This window comes from Lonchura striata, chromosome Z, assembly GCF_050655825.1.
Source record: "Lonchura striata isolate lonStrDom1 chromosome Z, ASM5065582v1, whole genome shotgun sequence".
In the NCBI taxonomy this organism is placed as follows: domain Eukaryota; kingdom Metazoa; phylum Chordata; class Aves; order Passeriformes; family Estrildidae; genus Lonchura; species Lonchura striata.
The window spans coordinates 85504347-85523470 of NC_140740.1; the positions used below are offsets into that span (position 1 = coordinate 85504347).

General features: G+C 47.4%; 1 protein-coding gene across 7 annotated transcripts in view; it reads right to left on the reverse strand.

The window, feature by feature from the left end:
* Nucleotides 1-19124, reverse strand: part of ZBTB7C (zinc finger and BTB domain containing 7C) — a 153186-nt gene that overhangs the window by 99161 nt on the left and 34901 nt on the right. The window contains exon 1 of one of the 7 annotated variants that reach the window (XM_085566110.1): nt 8702-10774. The exons of 5 other annotated variants lie outside the window; for them this stretch is intronic. The gene's annotated coding sequence lies outside the window, so the exon portion shown is untranslated. Of the gene's footprint in view, nt 1-6502; nt 8681-8701; nt 10775-19124 lie in introns of those variants that run through there. One more of the 7 variants, XM_021535534.3, reaches the window with a different exon arrangement.

Sequence of the window (19124 nt, forward strand, 5' to 3'; positions counted from 1 at the left end):
CCATTCTTGAACTACTTAAACTTAATATTTTTAATTAAAAACTGAATTTAAACATACTTGAGCACCACTGCCAGTAGCATCTTTGGCTTAGAAAGCTCAGTTTGAAAATGCCAACTCTATGGTGTGTCTATGACACAGGCTCTAGCGCCCACATCAAGAAAACTTCACTTCACTTTAGCATAAACTGACTGTACCTGGTAGGAAACCTTTTTCTTGCCTTTATAGACTAAGCACAGGCCACATCTCTGCATTACCCCAAAATAATTACTTGGCCACACACCTCATTGGATCCTCAGGGCTTTGGGTTCTCCACCCTCATGTTTACATTCCATGCAGAAAAATTAACTAATTAATATACGTCTGACAGATGTTCTTTGAAAGAGATATCATGCCTTCAAAACACAAGATGATGAAAGGAGCAATCGAATAGATTAGACTGACCAGAAAAGCAGGATTGTAGCATGACAGTGGAAAGCACAGCTTTTAGTCTGTCTCTTGATATTTATATGGTTTTATTTGCATATCAAACTATATGCCAATTAGCTGTATATAAATCTGCAATGAAATTATGCTGTGCAGCTCTCCAAAGTGAAGAAAAGCCAGGGCTAGGCTGAATAATCACCCATAACTCTGGCCCTCCAGGTGTTCCCACTCCAGCTCACTCCTAATGACCGTGTACTCCCAGTAACACAACCGTACAACGGGAATCTTCTGCAATCACACACATGTATATACAGCATTTCCATACACTGTAAGCTCCTTTGTGTATTTTTTCATTCACCTCCAGCTAATTACTCCTGGAGAAAATAAGTCTGAGAGGAGACAGACCTTCTTTCTCCCCACAGCTCCCTGACAGGAGGGTGCAGCCATGGTAGGGTTGGGCCCAGCTCCCAGAAAACAAGAGTCAGGATGAGGGAAAGGCCTCAAATTGCACTAGGGCAGGTTTAGATGGGATACCGGGGAAAATTTCTTAATGAAAAGTTTTGCCCAACCCTGTCACAGGCTGCTCATGGTAGTGGTGGAATCCCTATCCCTGGAGGGATTTAAAAGCTATTTCAAGACATGGGTCAGTGGTGGCCTTGGCAGAGCTGGAAGAATGGTTGGACTCAATGATGTTAGAGGCCTTTTCCATTGTAAAGGATTCTGTGATTCCACAATCTGCCTGCTGCCCCTTGTCTCAGACTGCAGGGCAAGTTTTGCCTCTGTTGAGGCTTTGTGTAACCCTGCAGGAAAGTGGCGATCCTGCCTGAAGAGCTGTAGGCAAGCCTGGAAAGAAACAATACCAGAGATGTATGCTCTTATTTTAAATATCAACTGGAACGTGGGGGTGCAATAGCCTGGTCCAGGAGCACCACTTAGCCAACTGTGCTCTGGAAGGGGTGTGCACTTGGAGTCAAACTGGCTGCCTTAACAAGGTCTTTGTGCTCTGCCAGGTATCTGCAGAAGGCATCATGCAAAGCTGGAGCCTGGGGGCCCATGTGCAGTCACAGCTCACAGCAGTTCCAGCCAGCACTGCCTGTAAATCAGGACATCCACCCTGCCCATGCAGGCAAGGAAGGGTCTGGGGAGAAGGGATTCCAGACATCTTCCACTGTCCCAGGCTGCTCCAAGCCTCATCCAGTCTAATCTTGGACACTTACAGGGATGGGGCACCCACCACTCCTCTGGGAAACCTGTGCCAGTGCTTCACCATCCCCACAGCAAAAAATTTCTTCCTTACATCCAGTCTGAATCTCCCCTTCTTCAGTTCAAAACCATCATCCTTTGCTCTATCACCACAGGCCCTACTAAAAAATCTTTATTTTTTTTTTAAGTTGTAAGCCCCCTTTAAGTACTGAAAGGCCACAATAAGGTCTGTCCAAAGCCTTCTCTTCTCCAGGTTGAACAATCCCAGCTCTCCCAGACTGTCTGCACAGGAGAAGTGCTCCAGCCCCTATCAATGAGCCTGCATTGCTTGGGACCATTTTTTGAGCTCAACTGCAGTAGCAAGTTTGACTAATTTGAGTGACTAGGCACATATTCAGACATAAAACATTAATATGGAAACAAATCAAAAGCAGTCTGGCTGGGCTCTTGCTTTCAATTCATTACATACACTGAAAAAGGAAAAATAATTAAAAAAAAATAAAATAAAAGTTTTTATCTTTTCTAGAACATACGAAAAGGCACAAATTCCTGACTGACTGCAGCACCTGGGCTGGCTGTGCTGGTAATTGGAACCAGCGTGTTTCACTTCCCAGGCATCCCATTCACAAGGGAGAGAAGGAAGCATTCAATTTTTCAATAGGAAATTTCATCGCCAAAAAACAAACCACCTTCCTTGACTCCAAGGAAGAGCCCAAGGACAAGTTTTCTCCTCGACCACAGCTTCAGCTTTACCGCCAGAGCTGAGTGCTCACGCCATCCCAAACCCATGAGACTGCCTTCAACACTTCCAGCTCTTTCTTTTGTTTTTTTTTTCCTCCTTCTAACACATTGTTTTTCTTTTCCTTTGGGATTGCTCAGAGGTCCAGTTTGCAACTTTTGTTTCCACAACCAAATGGGCTAAAACAAGCCTGGATTTTGTCCTGATAGTTTTCCTTAGATTTTTAGCTTTCCACCTAACTGCAGACCTGGGACTTCATGGAAAGCACCCAGGTGTAGCCGTGGGCCGTGCTAACATCAAGGGGATATTTGTGGGACATTTGTGAGGCAGAGCACACTTTAAGTGGGTTTTTTTAAATGAGCCTAGTACCCCCAAGCCATATGGGACTGAGCAAAAATCATGTTACACCAACAGCTTTTCTTTAATAGCATTTTTAAACTAGTTTTTCATTCCTAAAGCTGCTGTCTTAGCACAGAGTGGAATAAGGCTTTGAGGCCACAAAAACCCATCAGACACTCCAGCAGGACTCAAGAAACCAAGCAGCAGGCAAAGGGTCTGAGCAGAGTGGTGGCAGATTAAATGTAGCACCAGTCAGCATAAAACCAATGCAAAAAAAAAAAGCCCTTGACAATGGTCCCTGTAAGAATTGTAAGAATTAAGTTCCAGGATAAATAGGCTCAGAAGCAACCATCCTGTGCTTCTGCATGCACAGCTCGAATTTAAAAATCAAAGTTACTTCTCCTTGCAACACTTACTTGTAAAGTTATTTTTCCCCTCATTATTTATCTTCCCACCATAATAGCTTGTTCAAGCATTTATAGAAAAGCTAAATTACTAGTCTTCACCTGTTTTCTGAGTCATCCCTGACTTCCTCCATCTTGGTACCTTTCACATCCAGGACCAAGAGGGTTGAACAAGGAAAGTACGACAGCTAGTGCATGGAGGAGCTCCTCAAAATCACACCAAGCTCCATTTTCACACCTTTACTCTCCCTAAAATCTCTAGAAGAAGGTTGTCACAGAGCTATTCTTGAACAATGAAGACAGCCTTCTAATGCCCATTGCAGCACTGTTAGGGTACTTTTAGCTGTAATCTGGGGATTTTTTTAGCTGCCTTGAGCTGATCCCTTGACAAGGGGAATTTTTGAAGCAGACTAGAAGGGCAGACCTGGAGCAAGAACTGATGGCAGAAGGGGCAGGAGATGGGCACAGCTGAGGTCAGCAGCACAAGTAACATAAGGAAAACAGCACAAAATCCATATGGAATCACATGGAATGCTGGATGTTGAGATATTTCATGCAATGGAGGCACTTGCTGTTCCTCCACTTCAAGATGAGGAATAAGAAACCAGAGTAAGGTTCCTCAATCTGTGCTGAGTTAAGCATGGGATGCCTTACACAGCCCCACAGAAGACATAAAGTCTGCAGCATCCAAGTACTGGAAAATCCCTCAAGAAGCCTCCTGGTTCACCCCCAGCCCAAAGGAGGCATCCCTGAGAACATGTCAGAAATGTCTGTGTAGTTCAGGACTGCCAAAGAGGGATTCACAGCATTGACAGGACCCTGCTGTCTCACCTTTCACCTCCTCTTTAGTGGACCTGGTATCAGTGTAAAGACCTTTCACTGGATCCTACCAACACCTAAAAAATGCCAAGAAAATCTGTCAACACCCACCTCTGCTGGACTTCATCCTGGCCTTGACACACACAGCTTGGTCCCTCCTGTTGGACACAGACGCCGAGTCCTAACCCAGACCTGAACACCAGATCTCACTATTCTCACTAGGCTCCAAGGATCTCTCTAAACCCCAACAAATTCTAAGGCAAATTAAATGCATCTATTTTTGTAAGCCAGGATCACTTTTGTTCAGCTGCCACTGAAGCTTTTCTTAGAAGTCATTAACCATGATGGGCAAAACACAATTCCATCTCGCTCCTCTCCTGCCTCTTCAAAGGGAGGATGGCAGCACTTGAGCCACTGCCTCACTGATTGTCCTACTGTTCCACAAAGTGGTTCCTCTCCAGCAAATTGAACACTGAGAGCCATCACAGAGCCCCAGACAAAGGGCCCAGTGACTGTTTCTGGGATTATTAGAGGGAAGCAGAAAGAAGCCTATTACAGGGTCTTTGTGGCACTAAATGTTGACAGCTGAAAATAATGGATAGGACAAAACAGAGCAAAGATGATTTAAATTAGGCAGCTCCCGGGAAATGGTGCTCACGCAGGCTTCCAAAGGAGAACTTCCATTTCTAAGCACTGCTAACCCTCAGGTGGGTGTGCATGGCCCCTCTGCAGCCCATACACACACAGACACAGCCCTTTCCAGGTGCTCTGCAGAGCTTTTGCTCAGTTTGCCAGTGGCCACTGTACCCTACCCATTAGGGGATGAAAAAGGTGTATAAAAGAGCAGCATCAGCCACAGATCACCAGTCCTTCAACAGAAACAGCCTTTAATTCCTACCCACTGCCACAAGTTCAGGGACCTGGAAGGAGGGATCTACACTTCCACATTCCAACAATCATTACACAGCTCCTCCAAAACCACCTGGAAGACACAAGATTCACTCCTGTTCCAGGGGTTTGATACAAATGGAATGACAAAGGCTCTGACAAAGCTTTAGTGCCACCTCATGCCAGTCCCAGCTCTGTGGGACATATGTGGGGCTCATTTTAAATAACAGGCACCTGCCACCTATACACATCACCTCCCTCTCGAGAGGGCAGCAATCAGAGAATCACAGAATCATCTTGGTTCAGAAAGAGCTCCAAGATCATCAGGTCCAAGTTGTGCTTGATCCCCACATTGTCACCAGCCCAGAGCACTGAGTGCCATGTCCAGGCCTTCCTTGGACACCTCAGGGATGGGGACTCCAGCATCTCCCTGAGAAGCCTGTTCCAATTTTTTTATCACCCTTTGCATGAAAAAATTCCTCGTGTCCAACCTCAACATTCCCTGGTGCAGCCTATGTTGTCTCCTCCTGTCCCTGTTCCTGGAGCAGAGCCCGACCCCCCGGCTGTCCCCTCCTGTCAGGAGCTGTGCAGAGCCACAAGGTCCCCCTGAGCCTCCTTTTCTCCCTTCCCAGCTCCCTCAGCCACTCCCCACAGGACTTTGCCTCAATGCCCAAGCCATTCTCAGTTTGGACAGGAAAGCACAAGAGGGGTGGAGAGACACACACATTGCACATGGTGAATTTGCTGGCTGTCTGGGCTCTATAGATTCGTTTATGCTGTGGCAACAATCTGTCTTTCCAAGCATAGCACTTGGATTTTATGACCTGAAGCACCACTCAAAGCAGCTCCTGAACATCTGAGGATACAGCGCAGCCAGCCCTGATCTCACCCTACAGTGGATAGTTTTCACCCTGTTGAAAATGGGTCCCTGTGCAAGGAGCCCTGTGAAAGCACCTTCACAATTATGGGGTTTCATACCTTTCTTGTACCTAGGTGTAAACCAGGATATACAAGGCTGCTGTCCTGTTTGGCCACCCAAAGCCCTGAGACACCCCAGCAGCAACTGCAGGGTGACAGTGGGACTGATCCTGGCAACAAACACCCTGGAAGCGGAAGGGAGGAACCTTCAAATATACTCCTGGGGATCCCCCACCACCAGCCCTCTGCTGGGACGCTCTGGGGTGTCCCTTCTGCAAAAGCTGCCACTGCAGTGCAAGGGAGAGAGAGGTTTGGCATGGGATAAGGGTCGTGGACATGGCAGTCAGAGCTGGGAATGTTGCTCTGGATTTGTGCAGCATCTGGATCCTGCAGCAGTATCAGCATGTGTAGTGGTTGTGACAGAGGTGGAGTATGGGGAAGGAGAGAAAAGAATGAGAGAAAGGCAGGAGAAGGAGAGGAAGGAAAAAGGGAAAAAAAAGGAGGGGAAAGAAGGAAAAGGTAGAGAGGAAGGAAGGCATGGAGAAGGCAGAAGGCAGAAGATGAGAAAGAAAAAAGGAGAGGAGGAGAAGGAAACACCGAAGGAGAGAAAGCAGAGGAGGATAAGGAGAAGGAGAGGAAGAAGAAGGGGGAGGAAGAGAAGGAAAGAAGTAGTCTTTGAATTCATTGTGGAGCAATGCCTGAATCCATCTGACACAAAACAAGGCCACAGCACTGTTTTCCCCCCGAGACAGTCAGTTAAGCAGCTCACCTCCTGTCTCCTGCTTGGCACAGATAAGCGGCATGGAAAACCCCGGAGAGGAGAAGCACAGACGCGTTACAGCAGAGAGACACTGCAGCAACACCGACCAGACACTCTCCAGCAGCAATGTGCCAGGCAGCACGGGAGGGGAAAAGCTACCTGCTCCCATGGACATGCCAGCCTCTCCCTTTCAATCCCTTTTGTGAAAAAGGTGACTCAGGAAAATTGGAAAGGAAGCCGGGGTGGTATGAAAGTGGAACAAGACACCATCTGTTCTCAAGTCTCGCAGCTGGAAAGGGCATAACCTGCCCTTGGCGTGGCTGCAGGGGACACTCTGGTCCAGAGAGAGGATTTGTAGGAGAGGACAAAGCTGCCTGCTGGGTTTCCTGTGCTGGGATTCACCCAGCAGACACAGACACCCCATCACTGAGATGGAGCAGAGGCTTCACCCTGCTCTCACTCCTGCCCATGAACCCCTATGTAATGTCACATCTAGAAATATCTGCTTAGGATATTCATTCTACACTGCCCAAAAAGACCAGACATAGGTCAAGATGTGGGCATGAACCACCTCTGAAAGGCATATCAAAAGGTAAATGTGTTTCTGGAGAAATTCTTATTTGGAATCCTCATCTATTTCTTACAGTGTTACATCTGTTTTTTACAGTACCACAGTCCTCACTGTGGATTTGTAGTCACAGTTCAGAGCAGACGTTCATGAAGCTCAGGTGGAAAGGTGAGCAAGCCCTCAGTTCAACTTGTGCTTCACTGGGAAGAATGAAAGGGAAATAATAGAGAAAATAAGATAAAATTAAAAACAGGAAGCAAAATAAAGGGAAATTTGAAAAAAAATAAACAGGAGAGAAAGAAGGAGGAGGGGAAGAGGGAAAGAAAGAGAGAGAGAAGGTGAGAAGGAAAGAGAGAAGGAGAGAAGGAAAGAGAGAAAGAAAGAGAGAAAGAGAGAAAGAGAGAGAAAGAAAGAGAGAAAGAGAAAGAGAGAGAAAGAAAGAGAGAAAGAGAGAAAGAGAGAAAGAGAGAAAGAGAGAAAGAGAGAAAGAGAGAAAGAGAGAAAGAGAGAAAGAGAGAGAAAGAGAGAAAGAGAGAAAGAGAGAAAGAGAGAAAGAGAGAAAGAAAGAAAGAAAGACAGAAAGAGAGAAAGAGAGAAAGAGAGAAAGAAAGAAAAAGTTGGAAGGGAGAAGAAAAGAGAGAAAGGAAAGGGGGGGAAAATAGTGACAAGAAACAAAGAGGGAAAGAGAAAGGGAGAACAAAAAGTAAATAAAAAAGGGTGAGATTAAGAAAAGAAAAAAATTTAAAAAGGAAGTCAGCAAGCAAGACAACTTAGAGAGTTGATACCTTTCCAACACAAAAAGAACAACCTCGAGTCACTTTTTCTAAAAGTCTAAGCCCTTCCTAATAAGATGCCCAACAGGCTGTGAATTATCCAGCCATAAAACTTCCACTTGCATGTGACATTTGCTGGTAGGAATAAATCAGGGCAAAGAAAAGAGGAGCCACTTTGGAGTTCAATGAGTATTATCCTAATTCTAAATGTATTAGCAGCGGTCTGAAAGCAGGACATTGTCATCCAGACAGACGGACAATGTTCATAACCAATGGTAATTTGTAGGACGCATAATTTGCTACTACCAAAATAGCACAGCATGTGGGGTTTTTTGCCCTTTTTAGTCTATAGCTGTGTCGTTTCTTTTGGCTTGTTGAAAGAAATCTGCTTTGCACACGCGGAGCAAGAGCTCAGACCTTCAGCAGCTCATAGAAAACAGGTGGCCAGGCATCGGGGGAAATACAGCCTTTCGGAAAAAGCTAATAAAATAAGCAGATGATTATAGAAAATGGAGATGAAACTGGCTTCTCTTTCAAAAACAGAAAGTAAAAAAAAAAATAAGTTTAGACTGAGAAAATGCTGACTGAAAATACACCCTGCCACCACCTCTCTGAATCTTAACAACAGCAACAGAGTTTTCACCTAAAATTTAGAAAAAAAAAAAATTAGGAAAAGAATAATCATCCCCTCAGGGCTGACCATCCCCAAGCTGCAAAGCTCAGCTACCCCAGGCTAACCTGGCTGCTAGCTTAACACCAAGCAGGCTGGGAACTCGGGAAAGTCAGGCTAAAACAGCAGATTACTGTCTTAAGACATCGTCCCTGCCATCCTCATCTCCCCATCGGACAACAGCGCACAGCACTTACATGAAAGTTGAAATTTGGTCAAGTCTCAGTCCTTTAACTTTCCATGGGGAGAATGTTAGGAGGCACCTCTCCTGCACGCTCCAGGACCACTTGCTTTAACTGTCAGTTATTTCATGGTGGAGACTCACGCCAAAAAAAAAAAAATAGAAGGGAAAAAAATAAAGCAAAAAACCCACCCCAGAAAAAATAAATGCCTGTATCCCTAACAGAGCAGCAGGGTGGAGCCAGCACACCCTTATATTTAGCTGCAGGCAAAGCCTTAAAGTTGTAGTGCATTTATTTTCCATCAAGCACATCTATGTACAAGATAAAAAAACTCCCCAAACTCCTGCTATTTGCCCCATTCTGTCTTTCATGAGGTACACTGGGATTGTAATCACTGTTTTATTTTTATTTTCTGAACTCAGGAGCCTTGGGATGGATCAGAGATTTCAACAAGCTCAGCTGAAGTTACCTCAAGCTCAAGTAAGTGCAGTTTCCCACAACCCTGGGAAAATAAACTACCAATTTTTTTTTTTCTTCCTTACAGTGGAAAAAGGTAGTTACCAGGCATAAATCAGACCTCATATTTAGAAAATGCTCCACGGGCAGAGTGGCGGTCTCAAAGGCTGTGAATCCATCCCATCTCTACCTGCCCCAGCAGAGCAAGCGTGGGTGGCAGCCAAGGTCAAAGCCCATCTGCAGAGGGCACAATTTGCCGGGACATCCAACACAAACAGACACGGGGGAAGAAGGGAAAAAACCGGGATCTGCTCCCAACCCCTCCCGAGGCCACATCCATCCCGAGCCACCCCAGTGCCTCCCGCTTGGCCCCGCAGCTCCCTTTCATACCCTGCCAGCCCCCCGGGCGCTCCAGCAGATGCCGTGCGTGGAGCTGCAGCCTCCTCTGCCAAAGCTGGGGGACGGCAAAAGGCTCGGCCAACTCGTAAAAAAAAATGAGCATCTGCACTTCGCCACTCGCACAGCTGCACTGTGACAGCAGGGCCTGGAGACGGGGCTGTCTGCGGGGACTCGGTGGGGGAAAGGGAAATGAGTCCATCACACTACTGCAGGAGCTGCCACTGACCTTCCAGGGAGCCTTCCTGGAGCTTCAGGGAATTCACTGAGAAGACTCAAAAGGAAATTTCATCTTTCTCAGCATTTTCCTTTAAACCCATCCAGCAAAGCTAAACACGGAGGAGCATCTGAAAACCCTCAAGAGGAGAAATCAATCTTTTGCTTTCAAGCAAGTGCTTACAGAACTTGTTTGGAGACTCATCTCCTCATTTTCTTTCTTCCATCAGAAGGGTTGTTCTCTCCAACAATCCTAACCTCTGACAGGAGGACAACCCACAACTCCCTCCATAAGGATTCACATGCTCCAAATGGGGCCCACCAGTGGGTCTGCCCTGCCTTGGATTACAACATGAAAGCATCCACCAAAATCACACTCTCCCATGAAATCCTGCCTTCACTTCCAGCAGTGCCCCCTGTCACTGATGCTTCAGCAGTTTTGACCCCAGAGTCAGTTTTTACCATGTATCTTAAGAAAATTTGGAAAATATTTCTCCTCAGGTGCTCTGTGAGCAGGAGCTGGCATCCTTCCCACACCTCTCACTGGGGAACAGGGAGGTGCCCTGAATAAAGGCTTTGTCTTTATTTTGTGGCTTTACCCCCAACCAGATCAATTCCTATATGAGATGAGTAGGTAGGAGTGAAAAGCCATTTTTACTATACATCTGACATTTCAAACCGAGAGGCCATCTGGGATCTTTTCTTCTCTTGCACTCTGTAACAGGAGCTGACATTTATCCAGTGGCAAAAAAGAAGCATCATCATGGACTTAAGGGCATCAGATCAGCCTTTGGAGTTCTGCTGCCCAACCCAGCCTCAGGAACAAGCTGCCCAGAGAAATGGTTCACATCCCACCCTGGAAACACTCAAAGCCAGGTTGGATGGGCATTTGAGCAACCTGATGTTGTTGATGTCCCTGCACATGACAGGGGCATTGAAACCAGACGGTCTTGAAGATTTCCTCTAACCCAAACTGTTCCATGACTCCTCTCCAAAGCAGTCCAGAACTGTTTGCAGGAGGTCTTTAACAGAAGATCATGGAACGGTTTGGGTTGGGAGGGACCTTAAGGATGATCCAGTCCAACTCCCTGCCATGGGCAGGGACACCTTCCACTATCTCAGGTTGTTCCAAGCCCCATCCAACCTAGCCCTGGACACTTCCAGGAACAGGGCAGCCACAACTGCTCTGGAAAACCCAGAACAATGAGCTTTTTCACCAGGTTTCACCATGTCACAGTGACAGACAGGACATGGCCTGTGCGACACCCACACCAGATGTGATTAGAAATTGGTAATTAACTCATGATGCACACAGCAGAGCAGCTTTTCTTGCTGCACAGCCCAGCTCTGGAGGGACACCCTGAGGAAAAAAAACATACTCTGTCAATGTACAGGCATTTGGAGACAGCCCAACAGCAGATCTCTTGACTGAAAAGGACATGTTTTGTTTGTTTGTTTTGAACCACTGGTTGCCATTGCAGGACCTCACACTGGGCATCTGTCCTACCATACAATTTGCATGACAGATGCTCTTTCGACTTTCTACTCATTGAAACAAAGTGGGTACTGAATGAAGGCCTTTGAGGCCAGCAGGGGCTTCAAATACAGTCAGTGTCCAGCTAATTCTGCAGGGCAGTGTCCCCACCTTCCTCCACCCCCTCCCTATTTATGTTACAGTCATACAGATCCATTTTTGCTGACTGCGTCCTTGCCCTCCCTCTGCCCTCTGCAGAATTTCATTAATCCCACTTTGCTGGCTACGGTGGGGACAAACATTCTCTTATTTTTATTTTGTCCCTCCCCTCTCTACCCCCAGCTTCAAAACACCTTCAGGGATCCCTCCCAGGTACCCACTCATAACATCCCTCAGCGTGACCTAGGGAGAGGCAACATTCTGGGGCCAAATGTTTCTGCTAGTTCCTTAGTCCTGGTACCAAATTAGCACACTGTGTTGGAGCACATTGAGCATTTGGCACCTGATTGCTGAGGACCAGGAGCCCAGTCTAGGACCAGAAGGGAACTCACCATCATCACCACAGTGCAGACTCTTCTAGGAAAGATGTAGCCCTTGAAGGCAGCAGGGTTAGGAGCCAGAGCTGCCAAAACAGAGTTCATGTCCTGCAGTCACACTGGGGTGAGTCAATTATTGAGGAAAGCGGGAGACAGATCTCTGCATCCTCCTCATCCAGCACCACCTTGCTCTGCAAAGCACTGGCAAGATGGTTTTTCCCAGCACACGAGCTCTGGGGTGGTGCCTAAATGCTCCAAAGTACCAGCAAGAATGGCTGTGAGGAAGCCACCCAGGCTCCAGCTGCCTCCTCTCCCCACACAATCTACCATCAGCAGAGACACACTCCAAGGAGTTCGTCAAAAAGGGAACTGGAAAGAATAACATGCTCAACTCTTATTTACCTGGGTGGGAGTTCGGCACTTCATGCCATCAGTCCTCTCAGAAATTCCAGCTTAACTGCTACAATGAAAAGGAAATATTTTTCTACACTGGGGTTATTAGATGTTGCCATAGTGGCATGCGTGGGTGTGCACTTCGATATTAGCTAAAGGCCCAGATCTGCAAAGATGCACATAAATCACTTGACTCCCATGAAAACAGCAAGAACAGTCATAAAATGACCCGAGTGCAGAGACCAGATCCACCCAGATAACTTCAGTGTGCGCTACCAAGGCATAAAAGAGGGAGAAAGAAAAACAAAATACGTATAAAGTTTTTATTTCACCTCATGATGTTTCTGCATCAAGTATGTTTTTCTGTACTGATGCAACACTTACTAAACTCTCCCTGACTCCTCACTGTGATGGAGAGATGAGGATGGTGGCTGGGGCTCTCCACGCTCAGCCTGGTGTCCCTATCTCCCCTCGGGGCAACACCTGGGATCTGACCACTCACTCCAGCAACTGTGATGCCTTTCCCAACCCCTTCTCTCTTCTTTGCGTCTTCTCTCACCTTCCCAAATAGCTGCAAAACTAATCAGCAAGTGATGTTCAAGCAATGAGGTGAGGCTGGTCATGGAGACCAGGGGTTTAAGTAATAGTAAGGTGGGTGGCACAAACATATCTTTTCACGGGATGGAGTGGTTGAGGAGGAGGGAGGAGGCTTTGTTGAGAGATTTGAAGGCTGTCAACCCCTCACCTTCCACCCCTGGGCTCTGTTACTGCTCTGTTACTGTCTAGTGGAAGGTATCCCTACCCATGGCAGAGGCATGGAACTAGGTGATCCTTAAGATCCCTTCCAACATGAACTATTGTAGGATTCTAGAATGGCTGGAGAAGACATTGGGAAACTGCTGTAGGGAGGAAGTTCTTGACCCTCTCTGTGTCACTGCCCAACTTCCATGGCAGCCCTGGGGACCTGTGGCTCAGCCCATGTGTCCAGCAGCACTCAGCTGACAGGGGCCTGCAGGAACACAGACAAACTCCCACCCATCAGCACTTACACATGGGCTCCATGCCAGCCACACGGCACACACCAAGATTGTCACCAGCACATGGTATCTCATTTGGCACAAAATCCCCCCATATAAAGCAAAAGTGTTAAAAAAAAATATTTTAACCACAGCATCCCAGGCCAGCTCCCTGCTGCAGCTGCTCTGGCACCAACACTCCTCACAATAAAAGCTTCTGATCCTCATTTTATATTTTTCCTAAAGTGATGCTGGCTTATCTACTCCCTCCCACCCTACAAGCACCTTACACACGTCTCCTCTGACTGCCTCCATAACTCCTCCATGTGCTCTTTATGCAGGAACAATTAAGCTCTGCTCAACTTTTCCATTAACCCAGGCAGCCCTTAGTCATGTCTAACAAACTCATAAGTTGCTGTGTTTTTTAATTGGATCCAAGACTCGCGTCTGCCTGGCTCAGACACATGCAAAAGGTCCAGTCCCTCAGTGCCTCGCAGTGAAACACCAGAGAGGCTGCTCCCTGTCCCTGCTCTGCAGAAGCTGGATGACTACATGAGATGCCAGACAGCTCGGAATTAGGTCCAGGATTTATCCCAGGAGTGTCTGGCTGCATAGAGATTGCAGGAACCCTCAGGATTAATTTGTTCAAAAGCATCCACCGATCTGCAGCTGGGTGGCAACCGCGTGGCATGGCTCTGCCATCACTGGTGTGTCTCATATCACTGCAGATGTTTCCTCACTCAAATAATTAGGGTCTCTGGCAAGATATTTATTCTGAAGAAATCTAGGCATTTAAAATTATTCCTAGTCCTCCAACAAACCTGACCCTTACCCACTTCATGGTTCAAGAATTACTGATGGGACAGAGAAAGAGCCAGGTCTCAGATTTGTTTCCTTGAGAAGCCAGATGAAAAATGTGACATGCAAACATGGCTTCAATCAATTCATTGATCATGCAATCAGTGCAAACATGGAAAAGTATGCTGCTAGCAGGCTTTGGGAGCTTTAGAACCATAGAATCAGAGAATTGTCTGGGCTGGAAGGAACCCCCATGCCACCCCTTAGTCCATTCCCTTTGTCACTTAAGGCACCAAAATAATCACCAGGGGAAAAGTTAGCCAAGACTAATCAAGGCAAAGTCACCAAGCTGAGCTCCCTGAAGCATCTGGTAAGAGGCAGAAGTGCTCACCCATTATTTTACTGTCTCACGCTACCTGCAGACTCAAGAGGTGCTGCTACGCATGGATTCACGGAGATAATTTTCCAGTCACAGTCGTTAGGGATTCATTTAGAGCTTGCCTTTGTAAACCAGAAAGCTTAATAAAAAAAATGCATGCAAGTCTCTGCACCTACAATTTTCAGTACATCACCTGCCCAGGGCATCATCTCCACTCTAGTTTCAAAGGGAGGCATGATGATAGGAATATATGAAGCTCATAAAGTCTGCATGGAAACAAGCGACCTCATCAAGTGAGAGCAACTAAGTGACACCACTGCAGGAAAAGCTGCAATGGGAGTCTGACACCTGACAATACCAGGCAGGAACCCCTTCCTGAGAGCTGCTGCCAGCCCTAAGCCAGCTCCATCCCAGCACCCTGGCCAGTATGTCCCACATGGTACAAATCACCAGGCCAGAGCTGCAAAGGATTTGCTCCTTCAATCACTGAACCTCATATCCAGGAGGATGCTTTTCAGGAGATTGCCCCAGTCTCATCCTCAGCCAGCAGAGCACAATTCAGCCCTTCATTAATGACCTTAGGCTGCATGGGAAACATCAGGGTATGAACTAGAAAAAAGTCAGGAGATGGTAAAAAAGAGGTGACCAGCAGGTGTTGCACCACACAACCTGCCCAAACACATCTGGAACAAAGAGATTCAAAACCCTGAATCTTCCCCCCCTTCCTCTGCCTTACCCCACTCTGATCCTCTCTCCCTTGGTCTCTCTCCAGTCTGCAGCATGTGGTGACTGTAATTATGGTTCACCTCACTGCTGCACAGCCACACCACCTCCAGGTACTTAACTTCTTTTAATCTTGCTTCATGTTTCAGTCTCTACAGCCCACTCGTGATGTCTGCTACTCTTCTTCCAACACCCTCAATTCATCAATAGCCATGTCAGGCTTTGACCTCCAATTTTCTAACTGCTCAGTTAAACCACTCTGCCACTGGCCCCGCTCCTGCCTTTGTTAAAAACAAGGGGGGAGCCTCATTTGCTTTCTTATTTGATCATCACTTCACTTCTGTGGTGTGCACTCTGTTTCCCCATCTTGAAAACCCATCAACCAGCCCCATTCCAGATTGGTGCTGGGGCTGTTGTTACCTTTAATGAGAGGAAATTATGGTTAATGCCTAATTTTAATTTTTCCCTCTCCTTTAATTTTTTTTTTTTTTCAATAGCTTTCTCAGAAAAAGCAGCTTTGGCAGAGTGCTGCCACCTGAATGCTAATGAACGCCGAAGGGACCCGACGTGTCTGCCTCCCTGCCAGACATCAAATTGATTTTCAAATTGCTTTGATGACATAAGGTGGTTTCACAGTTTGGACCTGTGTGATTACCTGAGCATTTATCTCAGTGGGCTCTTCCACTTACCTGCTTTAAAATAACCCAGGCTGCTGGATTGGACCTTTGTGATGAAGGTTATCGTCTCCCAGGCTGCGGCCAGATCACGGGAACCTGGTCTGAATTTCGGTAATTTGGATATGCCTGGGCCCCAGCAAATAAGTGTGGAGGCCAGTCTACAACTGAACATCTACTAAATCTTTAGCCTTTCAATTTTGGAAGACAAAGAAGACCCCAAAGAAGGTGGCTGTCCCATCCCTGGAAACATTCAAGTCCGGGTGGGATGGGGCTCTCACCATCCTTGTCTAATGGAATATGTTCCTGTCCATTACAAGCAGACTAGATGGCCTTCAGAAACCAAACCATTTTATGATTCCAAAATATAAATTTAGCTCAGTGCTAGGAAAGAGTTTTGGATGTCTAATGACATTTAAAAATTAATTTCACTTGGGGGATTTCAACTGTTGTGCATGGGGCAGGACAGCATCTGATTTTACTGGTCGATGTTCTCTCCCAGGCCATAAGCATGAGGATGAGGAAGGAAGGACAATCAGGGAGGTGGAGGATGTTCTGAGGAGCCAGGAGCTCCCCATGGAGACATTGCAGAGCTCAGGCACACTCATCCCTCCTTCCAAAACACTCACCCTCTGAGTGGATGCTGGATGTGAAGGAGGTGCAGCTGACAGAAAGAAAACATGATACAGGGATGGCTGAGACTCTCCATGAGCAAAGACCCAAGCCCAGGAGGAGAGGAGCAGTGCCTGCCAAAGGGAAACCTGAACATCGCATCATGCCAGGCGGCAGTTTTAAATTAATGGGAAAAGGCAGCAAAGCAAGGACATCAAAAACACAGCCCTGTCCCATTTTTAGGACAGGTAAACACCCAGGATTCCTCTGAGCTTCAATCTATTGCCTGATGAGCAGAGACCAAGTCACTGACTCTGCCCAGGCCAGAGGGATGCAAGACAGCCACTGTGCCAGCTGGTATTAGAACTCAACTGAGATAAAGGCATAAACTGCTGCAGGCTGAACTCAGCCTCCAGATCAACATGGATCAGAGACTGGATTATGGGGGAGTGAATGGAAATACAAACCACTCACATTAACCTGTGGGTAACATCAGCAGTGACCCCAAAGGTAGTATTTCTTTTATTCCCACGCACGGCTGTGTCTCGGTACGCACAACAGCTGGAATGCAAGAGGCCGGAGTGCAATTTATGGAGTGCTTTGTGATGACAAGGGATGAGGGGAACAGCAGGACAGTATTTATTATTACTATTTTACATTAAAAGGAGCACAGTTCATCGGTGGTTTGCATTTCTGGGGCACCTTTCATCTCAAAAGATAACAGAAGCATCCTGCTAACAAGGGATGGAGGGTGGGTGAGTCAAAGCCTCACCACTGAACATATGTAGGCTAATATATATATAATATATTAAGGACTAGAGAAATTCAAATTACCACCTTTGAGTGCAGCCATTTGCAGAATCACAAAAACACCATTCTCCCCAGACCTGTGAGTGAACCCTTGCTGTGCCCACATGAAGACATAATCAGCACTTAGCAGCATTTCTCTTCGTGCTTTGTATTGCCACACGGACATTCACCAAAATCACAGGCACCCTAAACAGGCTCTAGGATGGGTTGGTAATTTTTTTCCTTCAGCCAGGCAAGCATGTGCTCCTTTGGTACAGATCCTGCTGGGTATGGGTAAGAATAACTGTGGCACAGGTTGCAAGAGCAAGCGTGACCATCCTGAAGACACTGCTCGGTGCACAAGCTGATGGATGGGAGATCTCAGAGTCCATGAGGGCTTCACACCTGCCTATGGGTGTGTGGGTGGAAAATGCTCTTAACCAGATTTATTTGGTTTGTGTGCCCAGGCTTTGGTAGCTGCAGGGGTGGCTTCTGCAAGACACTGCCAGGAGCTTCCCTCATGTCCAGCAGAGCCAACACCAGTCAGCTCCAGGACAGACCCCAAAGTCAAGCCCACTAGGATTGATGGTGATGCCTCTGGGATAACAGATTTAAGAAGAAAGACATTGCTTGCCCAGTTTTAGTTGTGTCCACAGAAGAGCAGGGTGAGAACAAGTGAGAGGAACAATTCTGCAGACACAAAGGGCAGTGGGAAGGAGGGGCAGGAGCTGCTCCAGGTGCCAGAACTGAGATTCCCCTGCAGCCCATTGAGGGCATGCAGAGATGCACCTGCAGCCCCTGGAGGAGCCCATGCCAGAGCAGTGGGATGCCTGAGAAAGGCTGTGAGCCTGTGGGAAGCCTGTGGGGAGGGGAGCACATGATGGGGCAGGGAAGGACTCCAACTCCTCTCCCTGAGCAGCAGCAGGACCATCATGTGATGAACTGATCATAACCCTCACTCCCTGTCTCCTTGTGCCACTGGGGGAGGAGGGAGGAGTGAAAGGAAAGTGTTTTAAGGTCTGTTTTTACTTCTCATTATCCTGCTCTGATTTTGTTGTTAATCAATTCAAATAATATTCCCAAGCTATCTCCGTTTTGCCCATGATGGTATTTGGTGAGAGATCTCTCTCACGGGTCTTACCTCTACTCATGAATTCTTCACTATATTTTCTCTTCCCAATCCAGCAGTGGAGAGGAGTGAGAGAGAAGCTTTGATGGGTGCCTGAAATCCAGCCAGGGTCAGCCCTCTACACCAGAAGATATCTGAAGAGATATTGCTAGGTCAAGGGAGAGGACTTGTCCCTCTGCTCTGGTATGACCCTATCTGGAGTCCCACATGCAGCTCTGGGGTCCCCAGCACTAGAAAGACATAGAGCTGCTGGAGCCAGCCCAGAGGAGGCCACGGAGCTGCTGCCAGGCTGGAGCCCCTCTGCTCTGGAGCCAGCCTGGCAGAGCTGGGGCTGTTCCCCTGCACAAGAGAAGCTCCAGGGAGAGCTCAGAGCCCCTGCCAGGGCCTCAAGGGGCTCCAGGAGAGCTGCACAGGGACTGGGGACAAGGCAGGCAGGGACAGCACACAGGGAATGGCTCCCACTGCCAGAGGGCAGGCACAGATGGGAGATTGGGAATTGGGAATTGCTGGCTGGGAGGGTGGGCAGGCCCTGGCACAGGGTGCCCAGAGCAGCTGTGGCTGTCCCTGGATCCCTGGAAGTGTCCAAGGCCAGAGCGGACAGGGCTTGGAGCACCCTGGGATAGTGGAAGATGTCTCTGCCCATGTCGGGGGATGGGACAAGATGGGCTTTAAGCTTTGGATCCCTTCCAATCTAAATCATTAAAGGGCTCTATGATAACTCTCCCCACTATGCAAAGTGGGGACATGTCCACCAACAATCAGTTGCAAACCCTGGTGCAGGAGGGACCCGCACAAAATAGCCCAAGGGTGACAATTCAGCCTTGTTTTAACATTAGGGCCACAGCAG